Raw genomic sequence first — 13,615 nt, 5'->3', positions numbered from 1 at the left:
GTAATGTGAAGCCGAGACATGAAAACTCAACAGAGACTCAAACTGGTGCGGATAAAAAAAACGTTTTTTGGTGTTTATAGCTTAGAGATTGTTCCCTTTTACATCCATCATGTGTAGAGTTTGAGTGTGTTTCGAGAGGGTTTGGTGTTGGGTCCGGAGGATGTCGCAGCTCAGAAAAACAGTGCTCCATCCTTACAGAAGCCTGGCCCCATCAGAAATAATGGCCCCGGCAAGAACTGCTCCATCAGCCCTCATTTGTCAAATGGTGATTCCGGAGGAAACCATGCTCCTGTTTAACACTAACAGTGCGCCCGGCTTCCGCTAACAGCCTCTGTCCTGTGTCTGCGTTTGACAGGATGAGACTGGTTGGTAATGCAGGAGAAGTACCTGCTGAGTGTTGGATAATGGCTGCGTGAGACTTTGGTGGAGGTTTTTTCTGACTGCCTATCTATCGCTCATGGGTGTGTATATAAAAAGGTCGGAACTGGGAGGTTGAGCAGCACCGCTGAACAAGGTGTGTGTGACTCGCCTCCAGGGAGGGAGAACAGGGGTGTTTCAGTGTGTGTTGTGCCCTCAGGGTCAAACATGACAGAGGAATGAATTACTGCCATAAACGATAAGGCTACCGTAGGTAGCTCTGCATGAACGACCTCACCCTCCGCTGTCTACACATGACGAATGAATAAATGCTTTTATGGTCACCTAAATTTAGCATTAAACAGTATGACTCAAATACAGGCGTACACTTTGCTACAGTCATTTAAGAGCAGGGCATCGTTTGAAATGTTCGATACGAGTGCTGATGATGTACAGTATATGGTGTCTGGGTTTTGGTGTGCAAAAATTATTTAATTTGTTGAAACCAAACGTATTCAGTGTTAAATTCAAACAGAACTTTACTGTAAAATACTGAAAATCGATAAAGGTTTTTTTGTTTAAACTAAGAATCTGATCAAAATCTGAACAGATGCAACAATAATGGAAAGCATTAAAAAAAAGAAATCACACCATTATCATTTATCTTTCAATGAGGATGAGAATAATGATGTACTGTATATAAAATGTAATGATGTATGAATATAAAAATGATAATTCCATCTAAGATTGCTGATCATATCACAATACCCATAAAAAATAATTGCAATTAGATACAGCCCTACTGAAACCTATTAACAGAAAAAAATCCAAGATTGGGAGATAGAGGTTTGATGTAATTGAGCGAGCGCAGAGACAAAAGACTACAGTATAAAGCTTGTTATTTCGGTGTGCTCACATATTCATCTCATTCCTTTACTCTCTCGCTCTCAGTAGGTAAAGAGAGGGATGTCTCATTAGAATTGGCTGAGATGCAGGTGAGCGAGGGGTTACATCTAAATTCATCCATTTGTATTCCACCACAACACCCGCAGAACAGGCTGCTTATATTGATGAGCAGATAGACTTGGCCTTGGACCAGGACCCGCGCCTAACAGCCACATAAATCATGTGGTTTCTTAGAGGCCCCTCAAATCGAGAGACCCCACCAACGTATGATGGCGTGAGGACAATCTTCTCTGTCCGAGAAGCCACAGCGATACTTCGTCCACTGTGTGAAGAAGGATTCAGAGGCATATCAAGGAAAAAAGATGAAACAAAAAGATCTTTAATCATGCCGAGTTTCTTTGCAATCCTGTACTTTGAGATAGAAAATGCAGGATGGGCAATTAAAGTGTGCTCCAAAAAAAGATTGCTTGCTTTAAGATGCTTGGGGTTTGGAACCATATGTAGATTGATTATAACCTCTATTTCCTCTACTTTTATCGCTTTGTTGATATAAAGAATAAAATCACTAGAAGAGAGTAGACTATATACTTTCTCACTTCAAAAAAAATCTATCATCTCTGGCCAGTCAAGTATTCTGTCTGAACATCTTTTTTTCTTTAGCTCAAGTGTGAAATCCAGTTTCTTGAATCACTCTGTCGAAGGAACAGTTCATGAAATGTGAAAATATGCTTATTGGTTATTTTCTGCCGAGAGTTAGATGAGAAGATTGATATCACTCTCATGTCTGTACGCTAAATACGGAGCTAGACCCAGGAGATGATTAACTTAGCTTAGCATAAAGACTGGAAAGACCGAAAAATAGTAGGCTATCTACTTATGTCCTTATGCTAAGATAAAATAACCGGATTATTAGTTAACACTAGATTAATTAACTTGTCACAAGGGACAACAGACGAATGAATATAGTAGGGCTGCCTGCTGAAAGTCAATGAGTTGGATCGGCTGTTGGTGACTTGAAATTCTTCAAGTTGAGCCGTCACTGTTCTTTCTTATTTTTTGGAGGCTAGATCTGAGAAGAACTTTTCAACAAACCCTGTTAAAAACATGAATGGTGATGACAATGGTAAAAAAAAAGAAGTCACACCCACATTACAGAAGTGGCCGCGCGGCATTGGACTTAATTTGACTACGTTAATGGATTTTGTGATCGTGAATATATTCATATTGAGCAGCCGAATCCAATTTGAATCAAAACATGTGATTCGGGTACAGCACGAGAATATAGAGGAGTTAGTATAGATGCATTCAGCAGCGCAAGAAAGGACTGGACCAGATAATTGCACCGAGAGGGCAGTGACGGTAGAACAGGGCCTGGAGGAAGGTTGAGCAGGTGAGAGGAGTTGGAAAAAGAAAAAAGAAAGAAGGAGATGCAGAGCCGGATATAGAACGGTGTGTCCTCAGACTCTCCGGGCTGTCTGCTGAACAGTTTGTGAGTCAGCTGAGCATGAAGCCGGCTTTCTCCACAGGCCTGAAAGATGCAGAAGCCCCTGGAGGGGCCTCACCAGACGTTTTCTCTCCCTCCCCGTCTTTGTATCCATCTATTCATCTATCTGTTTATTCATGTCCTTCTTTTTGACACTTCAGCTGTGTCTCCCTGCACCTCCCCGGCCGCCGAGACACTGAAATACACACACAGACGTCCATTCAATCACATCCGCACAGCCCATTTTTCACACACTAGCTCTTGCACGTAACGTGCCGACAGGACTGTTGACATAGAGAACCGTCGGAGGATTGTCAGGCTTTCTGAAAGTGGTACCGAAGAAATATCAAAGCGTTCATCTGAAACTGCGTATGGGAGCTGCCCAGGAGCCCACTGTGGGTGAATCCCTTTACTCATCTGCAGCTCGTCTGATCTCAGAACTGCTGCTGCGTAATATCAATGCTTTCTAACCTTCACCGACGACAATGTTCGCGTGTACGCTGGCGTTTATGGAAAGAAGGTTATTGTGAGAGTCAGTGGCTGAAAGTCCTTCCTGTTTTAAGTAAGCAACTCAGTCACTAAACAACTAACTATGTGGTACGAGTTGTTTGTTCTGAAGTGAGAGTATTAAGACTCTCTGTACTCCGGTACATTGCATTTGAAATAATAAAGTGCCAATTCTAAGCTTTATAAAAAAAAACATAAGTTTAAACAAACCTCTTAGTTCGGCAAACATATTTGAGAGAGTATAAAGTTATCATTAGTAAAACAAATGATGGGGGTGGGGGGAACTAAAACAAATACCATCAAAGTCATAATTAATATAATGCCTGAAGTGTTTTAAGGGCAGAGAAGGGAAATGGGTTTTTGCTGTTCACATTCTTAAACTCTAAGCAATACACTCGATTTATTTTCTCATAAGCATCTAATCATATTTAGTATTTGGTTGCAAATCCTTTGCAGAAAATGACTGGGTTCTACAACCCACAGGCATCAGAGGATTGGCATCTTCACTGCGGTTGCTCTGCCAGGCCTGTACTGCAGCCATCCGCACTTCTCGCTGGTTTCAGGGGCTTTTTGCCTTCAGTCTGGTCTTGAGCAATTGAAACACATGATGAGCTGGCCTGAGGTCAGATGGACATGGAGATGGAGTTCAGCCATAAAACTCCTCGATTGTCATGTCTGTGTGTTGAAGATTGTCTTCCTGCACCAAAATTGAGGCTTTAAAAAAAGGGCTAAGCATCCTTCTCTTCATCCAATATGTCAAATGCTGGAGTCAGCACTTTCACCTCACAGTAGAGTCAGAGTCAGATAGAAAATACATCAATTCACAAATGCTTTCTGACTGCACTGTGTATGAAAAGACTGGGTTATGTAATCAATCAAAAGTCATACTCATGTAGAGTTAACAATATCATAGCTTTTTCTATAGAGGCAAAGCTCTGATTGGCCGATCCCCAATCTTTTTTCCCCACCTTCCCCCCACTTGGCATCAAAACACACAAACAATAATACCACACTCTCTGGCAGCCACGTGAGAGAAACCGGCACTATGGAGGGAAACAGAACCCTCTGCGGCCTTCTATTGAAGGGCCTGGGACCTGAATGCTGCTGCTCACAATGGACGCTTCACGCCTCACTGAGTTCCAAACCGCAAATTCGGTCCGCAGCTCCTAAGTGTGGCCCTCTATGACTCGGCCATTGAAAAATGTGGACTCAGCCTCTCTGGCCCGCCGCACACATTCACAACAACAACCGACTGCCACAGTGGGATGACGAGAGAGAAACGGAAAAGAATGAGCGACTCAGAGACAAGCAGACTGACAGATAGGCAGAGGCGAAGCGAAAGACTGAAATGGGCGCATGAATGGATAAACTGAGAGAGAGCGGGCCCATACCCATCGACCAAAAATAAAACAAGCGTAGTGGCACCAACAGCAGAGGTAGATGAGCTCCGAGCCGTCAGAGTCCCTTAATTCTCCACCGGGCTGTGCGTGCAGCCTCCCCTCCCGGCCGAGGCGGGATCCTTCCTTCACACTCCACTGGGCGGTGGACACACATCACACCGTGTCACCTCCACTCACAGAGCATTAGATCAACTCCCCGCTAAATCACAGATACACTTTCAGTACTACTGAATGAGGGGACGAGCCAAAGGTTACTGAGGGTCATTGGGAGAAGAAAAAAAAAACCTGTGTGAGCTGTGGGTCAATTCTCTGGGCTCTAATGCACATGGAGACCTTCTGCTTTAGGGAGCTACTTTAGCTCTTAATTGTGAAAATGCCATTAGGGAACTTTTCCCACTTCTGCGTCCTCCATTACGACACACTATGTGTCAATAGGAGAGAGGCACTAGGCATATAATATAGGCTCTGAAGTGCTATTTTGTGATTTACTACATATTGACGCCCACTGTCACAGCAGTGGATGAGGATGAGAGGGCGTGTTACCTTGACAACCATAGGCATCAAACAGACTGTTAGACACTTGAAAACTGTTTTTTGGTTTTGTATTCAATGCCAAACCTGGCTGCCAAAATGGAGGCAGACACAAAAAGACACTTTGCCAGTGGACGAATGCCAGTCCAGCAAGCGGTGACCTTTGCTGTCCAGCCAGAGCAAAAGAGCAGGCGTCACAACAGAGAGCGAAAGAGAAAGAGATGTACGGGTGGAAGTCGTTCAGGGACCGAGGAGCTCCACAGAGAGTGTTAATATTAATACATTCACACTCTGGCACTAGCATAGATGAAGCTATTTGTACTGGGGACACTTGCCAGGCATGGCAAACAGACTGACATGTGTGTGTGTGTGTTCACATCCTATGGGAGGGGAAATGCCTTTGAGAAGAACAAGTGTTTGATTCCGAGAGGCAGGAAGTTCACACTGTTATGGAAAATGATAGTGTTGGTGAAGATAAAAGTCTTGAGAAAAAGAAAAAAATATTCAAAGCCTGACGGAAATGTTTCCAACTTACCACAGAAACTCAAATCCCCTCTCTCCTCCTCCCTGGCTGGTTAACTGCTTCTTCTTCTTCTTCTTCTGTGGTTTTCTTCACTCTGGTGAAACAAAAATGGGAGAGAGCAAAACATTTGAGTACTCAAACTCAGGTTTCTCTACTCTCCCCATATGGGAACAACTCAGCGCTTTAAACCAAGCAGAGAAGAAAATATAATCTTTCTTAATAAGGTTTCTGGGGTCAAAGTTTGGTCACGGCAACAGTACGCATATTTTCCAACAACCAGTGCATCAATTTGACTTCACAATGGGCCCACTCATCCTACTCATCCATGTTTCGTTGTATTACAATCTTCTAAAATCCTTGTCATAGTGGAAGTCTCCTGCTATGTCAATGATTACACACCAGGACTTGAAATCACTCCTCCATTTTCTTTTTTGTAAGCATAGTGTGTTGACTCTTTGGTAAATGGACTTAAATCACTTCCAACTGTGACTAGTTTTGTTGGTGAAAAGAAAGCAAACATCCAAGCTGTGCAACGAGTGAACATGGATTTTCTATGTGTGTAATCCAAACTGATGGACACAGAAGCCTGTAGCCAAGAGCTGGAAGAGGACACATCTCCTCCCTTTGTTTCTGCTCTTGTCTCGTCTCATCTCCCCTGACCTCATGTCTTTTTTCTCATCTCCTCCCTTCTTTTAGTGTCGGTACCTTATGTTCAGGATCCCACGTGGAGCCGCATAATATTCAGGTGTGGGAATCAAATACTCTCGTCTCCTTAAATTCCTTCATCCCAGAGTTTTTCAGCCTTTGGATCAAGACCCCCCATGCATGAAGTAATGTGAAATGATATATGGAGGATCTTATTTTCAGTAGAAAGTACTAAAGTGCATTTCACATGACAACTCCTTGCTCTGATCTGAATTTGGGAGGGTCAGAAAAGACTTAGGTAATCTATTCTGATCTATAATGTCTTTTTCTTCTCCTTTCCGATTATCTCTTCACACAAGGTCACGGCCCACAAAAGGCTCCAATGTCCTCTCTTAACCTATCCTGTCCTCTTCCCCCTCCTCCTCTCTAATAATCTCCTTACATTATATCTACTCTCTCCCCTACCTCCCCTATGTCCTTCCCTTCTTTATTCCATGCCTGATCCTCACCTCTCCTCAAACACTGTCACAGTGAACACAGACACACATATCGGAATCGATGGGCAAGATGATTGAAGAAGCAATCCAATTTACTTCTAGCAAAGGCTTATCGACTTCAGTGTGCTGCTCCACATAAGAGTGTGGAAGCCCCATTGAGAGACGCCGCCGTTTCCACCCGGTTAAATAGGGACACTGCTTTCTGCACCGCTACCCAGATACTATTGCGAAACTAAATTCTGGTTCACACAAATAACAGATGTGGTTGTTTTCCTCCAAGTTCCCCGTTTGGTCTCACCACCCAGGAGTCGATTCTGCAGCATCTGCACACTGTATACATGTCTAAAAAACATCTGACGTGTTTCTTAATGTTATTCTCAAAAACTCTCCAAACTGTTGTGCAATATACAAGGCTTCAGAAAGCTTAAGAGCCGTAGTCAATAACATATTACTCCCTACAGAATATCCCAACAGAACATCTGGACTTCCCACAGCCCTGAATTTGAAAGGCTCCTGACCCAGATTTATAAACCACTGACATGCTATTTACTCCCAGCCTCACATTATTGCTGACACCTGTGCTGACACTACACCTGTGCACAGAACTACAGTTCAGCTCTTGTACAGGATCATTTCTGCCCCGCTGTGCATAGATGGCAGTGAAACATCTGATTACAGCTGAGCCACATGAATAAAACACAACAACAAAATGACCTTTCCACATCCTGTTTGACTGAACTGACGGGCTGATCCCATCAAAAGCGGCCTCCCCCCCCGTATGACATCGAGCCAGTCATCCCGCCACGCCACCTCAGCTCTTCGACACCACAGAGGCGAGCCGAGCTCAGTCCGGCTCGGCTGCCATGGTGATGAGAAGAGGGAAACAAGCCTGAGCTCGGATGCCGACAGTCGAGCAGGACTACAAAACACCACACAGCAAGAGACACGCGGTGGCCTCAAAACCTTGGGGAGCGCTCTCGTGTCACAAGCGCCGACAAACAGAACAGACAGCTGAATCTTTCATGAATATAGAAAGCACACCAGCACTTTACAAGGAGAAATTATTAGACGCAACAGATAATAAACAGAGGAACTGTGTGTCCTGAAACTTAAAGCTGCTCTAAGGATTATTTTGATGTTCACACCTGATCAAATGAATGCGTAACCTGAAGGGGCTCGCTAATGGTGATGAACCCACAGAGAATTTCCCCCGACTCTGCAGTTCCTCTGAGCTCTACTGAGGGTTTTTAGTACCTTTCACTTCCCCATTTTGGTTTTATAGCCCACTTTGCTGTTAACTTCACTCTCACTGCTCGCAACAGACTCATTTCTAACTGCTGTTTTCAGCACACACAAAAAAACTGTCAAATAGATCCACTGCACATTACCTGCCCACCAACAGATTGTCTACTAGCTGTTGAACATAACATTTAGTAACAAAAGAGATATTTACCAAATAGTGAGGGAATATCAAAGTAAAGTCTATATATTGGACTAACATGCATCATCACTCCAACTCCAAATGAATGATAATGTTGCTCCATAGCTGGTGTAAACAAGCAACTATTTGTTAATGCCATAGTACATCAGTGTTGTGGTTACAGCTGGTTGTGCTGCCCCCAAGTGGTAAACACAAACGTAAACTGTCTCTGGAGAGAGAGTTTACGTTTCCATTAGTCACATCATGCAACATGTGATTGTCCAGTAAAGTGAGATGTCCCCCGCTTGAGACAACGGGCAAAGGTAGTGAAGTGTCACACATTTCTCTAATGAGAGTCCGTTGGTTGTCTCCTGCAGGCTATGTGTGTGTGTGTGTGTGTGTGTGTGTGTGTGTGTGTGTGTGTGTGTGTGTGTGTGTGTGTGTGTGTGTTTGTCCTCTGACAAGGGAAGAGGGCTCAGCAGCACCAGCGTAGCGGCCTGTGGGTTTAATTTTAGACTCTTGCCTAATGAGAGGCAGAGTATGGCTGCAGAAGATACCGCTCTCCCGATGAAGCATCATTACCGCCAAAGAGGGGAGAAATAATTACAGCCGGAACACAGTCTCTCTTCCCCTATGATGACTTAACATCACGGGACACAGAAGCGGAGATCGGCTTTTATGCCATGACACTGAAGACAAGATGAGATTCAGCAGAATGAACTGTACACTAAAGATGATGTGTTGTTATGCGAGTGCTGGAAAAGTGAAAACCATCTATGAAAATGGTAATAACCCAGTTGATTGTCAGAGGACATCTCACCAAAAATGTACCACACTGTAAGAAATATCCTCACATTCTCATCTGTCAATACGCCAAAGGGTTTAGTTAGCGGACAAAACCAACTGGATTTGCTGTTTTATTCGACATTTTGGGAATCATCTAGGACTGACACTGAGTGTATAACTAATCGATTCATTGTTTGGTGTGTAGAAAAAACAAATGAAAAATCTCATGACCACTTTCCTTGGGCCTAAACTGAACTATAAGCCACAAATATTCAATGTACAATCACATGAGACAAAGAAAAGCAGCAAATCTTCACAACTGAGAAGCGCAAATAGTTTAAGGAATGTTTGACAGTGGTTTTGCTTGAAATAATGACTAAAATTACGACTGAATAATCAATTATCAAATCTGTTGCCGACAAAATTGTCTGTCAATCGACTATTTGTTTCAGTACTAATCTATGTATCGTTAAGATCATGATCAACAGTGAACAAGATACAAAAAAAAACGTCAATCACAAGTTCTGAACCGTATATCCAAAATAATCAAATGTCTTGTTTTAGATGACCAAAAGTCAATATGTTTCAATTACAATGTCATAAAAAGACAGAAGAGCAGCAAATCCTCACATTTGAGAGGCTTACACCGTTACATATTTATATAGATACATAAATAAATAACAAACGATTATTTGATCATCAAAATTGTTGATGATGAGATCAAATAAATGTTTCAGCAGTAGAATCATTCATTAGTTTCATAAGTTCAGGAAAAGCAAAACATCTTCTAAATTCAAACAATAAACCCTTCTGACTTGGACTATCACCTGCAGACCGTCAAGAGCATCACAAGCTGCACTCTCCCCACAACAGGTGACCATATGTCATAAAACAGCCATTAACAAAAGAGAGAGTACATCACCTTTATGTCGGTATATGAGTCAATAAGAATAAATCCCCTCAGTGTGTGCATCCGCTGTGTGAGAGCACAGTTCAGTTGACATAATCCCAGCGGCTGTGTATTCCTCGATGCGTCTGCGGGGACTGAGTGACAGTAAAGAGAGACGAGCTGATTCCCTCACAAACTCCCCCCCCCACTCCCTCCGACACACCCACAACCCCTCCTCCCCTCCTCCCACGTCCCTCCCCTGACCCTCCCTCCCCTCTCACAGGGGGATTAAAACAACCTTTTGTCTCTCTACAATAGAGGTTAAACATTTCCTGGTATCACATGAAGAGCTAACAGAACCCACAAAGTTACCGGGTGGGTTTAAAAAAAAAAACACACACACACACATTTGTACAGACGCATTAAATATTCGACAAGTTATTTGTTTGGTATCAGACGTGACTGTCAGCAGGATGAGGAGATGACAGAGCAGAACATCCTGCTGAGATATGAATTTGGCAGAGCATAAAAGCAACATTGACACTGTAATTGCATGTTAAATCAAATGGCACTGCAGTGTACACCAGCATAACTGTCAGCTGCACTGATTGTGCTCGAGTCAATGCAGCTTTCTGGATGTTCAATAGAGGGTGGAGTAAAACCAGTAAAGCCACATGAATAAAAGGGGAAAAGCCTCAAAGCACATCGTGAGGACTTCCTTTCCCAGACAGTGAGAAGCCAGAGAAAGTGCTCACCTACACTCAACAGATGTCCCCATGCAATCTAATCTAGCCGACTCCGAGAGGGGAAGCTTATTTACTGCCGACTCCTCACCAGTGTTATAGCAACCCGTTTTAAAGAATAGATGGGGAAAAGGTCTTTTGACGTCCGTTAGCTATGGTTGCAGAGGGCAACAATGGTGGGAGCTATCCCTTTGAAAGAGTCACTATTCTCTGGGCCCGGCCCTAAATAATGCTCCTCTCATTACAAAAGCACAGAAAATGTAACATGATCTCCCTCAAAGCGCATTGTCCATCCAACTTAACAATGATTTAGTCGGCAGTATCTAAAAAACTTTTTAAAACACTTTTTACCTCTGAGTTGCAGTGGTGGGAAGTGTCTAAGTACAATTACTTCATGTTTACTTCAGAGGTAAATAACTTTATATTTCACTCCATAGATTTGACAGACTAGTTATCTTTTCAGGATAATATTTTACATCAAAAAACATACGATTAGCTTATGAAATACAATAAATTGTAAAAAAAGAAGAAAAAAATTATCTAATCTTTTCAATGAATCGTCTCATGACCTTTTAGTTTTGTCTTCTGAACCTTTTGAGGTGCCAACCTCTAGGTAGGGAACAGGCAGGGTTGGGCAATAGGGAGGAAATCATATTTTTGACCAAACACCTTAATATCCATATTGCAATTGCATAACAGTGCATTAACAACATTTTCACACAACATCCGTAATGTTAAATTTGCTTCTATCAAAAGGTTTCTATGAAGTGTAAGACCTTTGGTAGATGTAAGGAGCTGATTTCCTATGAGTGGGTCCTAATTTTGTATCTTGTTTATGCATACTTGGTGAAAAAAAATACACATTTCTGCCAAGGGTTTCACACTGATCTGGTGGTGGCGGTACCACGCCAAATGATATGCCAATGTGCCAGCCGAGGCACGGTAGAAGAAAACCGCAAGCAAGCAAACATGGAGGTGCTGGGTTTGATAAGGTTTAGTGAAGAAGGAAATACATTTCACACATTTGTTTGAGCTCAAGGATACACACATTGTGTTTTGTTGCATGAAACTTGAGTTTAAAAACACAAGACAACGTAAATGATGTAAAAAATTGGAGTACTTCAACCATTGCTCAATTTTTTTCACTTGTGTGGTGCTCCTTGCCGGTTTGGGAATAGCCACTTAATGATCCTACAGAGGCATATGAATTCTGTCTGCTCCGGTGGGACCAATTCAATGGCTTCACAACATGGTTATTGTTGCATGCTACTGCGAGTATATAATTTCCTCCCACTTACCGTGATGAAACCATCAGCTTGCAGAGCGTCAGAGCTTCACTGGTGGTCGAGAGACCAGAAACCTCTGCGCTGAAATTCCACCTTAATTCACTGATGAACGACTTTGGTCGTTTTTCTATGAGCACATAACTCATTGTGTTAAGCTTTCGCAGCATCTAACCCCACCGCATGAGAAGCCTTTCATTTAAAAAATGTATCATAAATAAAAGCATTCATGGTGGCAGACATCTTTGGGCGAGATGATGGATAGCGGTGAGGTGTATGCATTATGGTATGAAATGAGAGAAAGGGCCATATTTCATTGAGCGAGGGGCGTGATTGACCAAGTCTAATGGGCATTATTTCTGCACACTGACTCTGTTGAGCAGAGACACTGGGCGAACCCTGACGGCCCATTGCTCCTTTAGACTCACACTGAGATAGGACCGCCGCCCTCCCTGCTCTTTGTCACCACACCAATGGAATAACAATATTTCAATGGCAACTGCATATTTCAATGGCAACTTTTAACAGAACAAAGTTCATGCTGCGGTCTAGACCAAGCCCTCCTAACTAGAGCTGCACGCTGCCTATTTGTGTATATATGTGTGTGTGTGCGTGTGCGTGTGTGTGTGTATTTGTGTATTTGTGTCTATCAGTGGGTGCCCGTGGTGAGGACTCCTTTCGAATGTCCTATTCAGAAATGTGAATGGGAGTGAAATATGATTGGCTCAAGGAGAGAATGAGGGCTGGGTTCACAAGGCTATCGAGGCAGGGCGGGGGTAAATACTTCAGACGAGTATAGATGATATTTAGCCCGTTTTAAGTTTTCTCCTCATGCATCCCTATTCCTACAAGTCATTTTCAACGCTCGTTTGTTTTGTTTGACTACTCGAAACACATTGTTCAGGTCACATCGAATCAGCAATTGTTTAAATGTGATCCTCAATGAAGTATTTAAACCATGACAATAACCCTGATATCGGCCGGGAACAACACTGTTCTCTGGTAATTTCTTCATTTTGTCCTTGTCCATGTCTGTATTAATTTTCGCCTCGTTAACTCTGGCTGAACTCATTACAGCACAGTAACGCTGAGGACTCGGAGGTATCGCATAGCAAGACTATCACGATAACTTGAGGTATCTGGTTGACTGTCACAAGGAAGGAGGTGAAGGCATTTCCCCATTAAAGACTTTTTTTTTTTTTTTCGTGTGTTGCATCAAGCTGCATTGTTGACACAGGCATCTGATCTGACTATGAGGAAAACAAAAGCGTCCGGGGTCTTAAGGGAATTTACATGAATTACAGCAAGAGGCCCATAGGGACGGCCGCGACCTCTCCTCAGCTTTTTGAAACTAAGACCCTGATCCCGCCCATCAACACACACACACACACACACACAACAGACACACATGCACGCACAGACACACTCGCAAATGCACAAAGACACACCGATAAAGAATGGTGTGACTGGTTACCATGGAGCCATGAGGCTCACTGACAGGCCTGGAGTGTTAACATGCTCACAGACAACAGACAGAATGATGGAGAGAAAAAGAAAAGGACAGGAGTGAGAGAGAGAGGCAGAGAGGGCGCAGTAAAAAAAACAAAGAAAGTGTAGAATAGGAGAGATTTACCACACACAGGCG

General features: G+C 43.0%; 1 protein-coding gene across 1 annotated transcript in view; it reads right to left on the bottom strand.

The window, feature by feature from the left end:
- The window catches only part of LOC306741438 (neuronal cell adhesion molecule-like), a gene marked incomplete at its 3' end in the record, with an annotated part of 39,126 nt that extends 33,394 nt beyond the window's left edge, over positions 1-5,732 (bottom strand). Inside the window, exon 1 of the mRNA XM_079223725.1 lies at positions 5,720-5,732. The remainder of the gene's footprint in view (positions 1-5,719) is intronic.
- Positions 5,733-13,615: the final 7,883 nt, after the last annotated feature.

This window comes from Taurulus bubalis (genome assembly GCF_910589615.1).
Source record: "Taurulus bubalis genome assembly, chromosome: 9".
Taxonomy (NCBI): domain Eukaryota; kingdom Metazoa; phylum Chordata; class Actinopteri; order Perciformes; family Cottidae; genus Taurulus; species Taurulus bubalis.
This window is presented reverse-complemented; position numbering and strand designations above follow the sequence as displayed.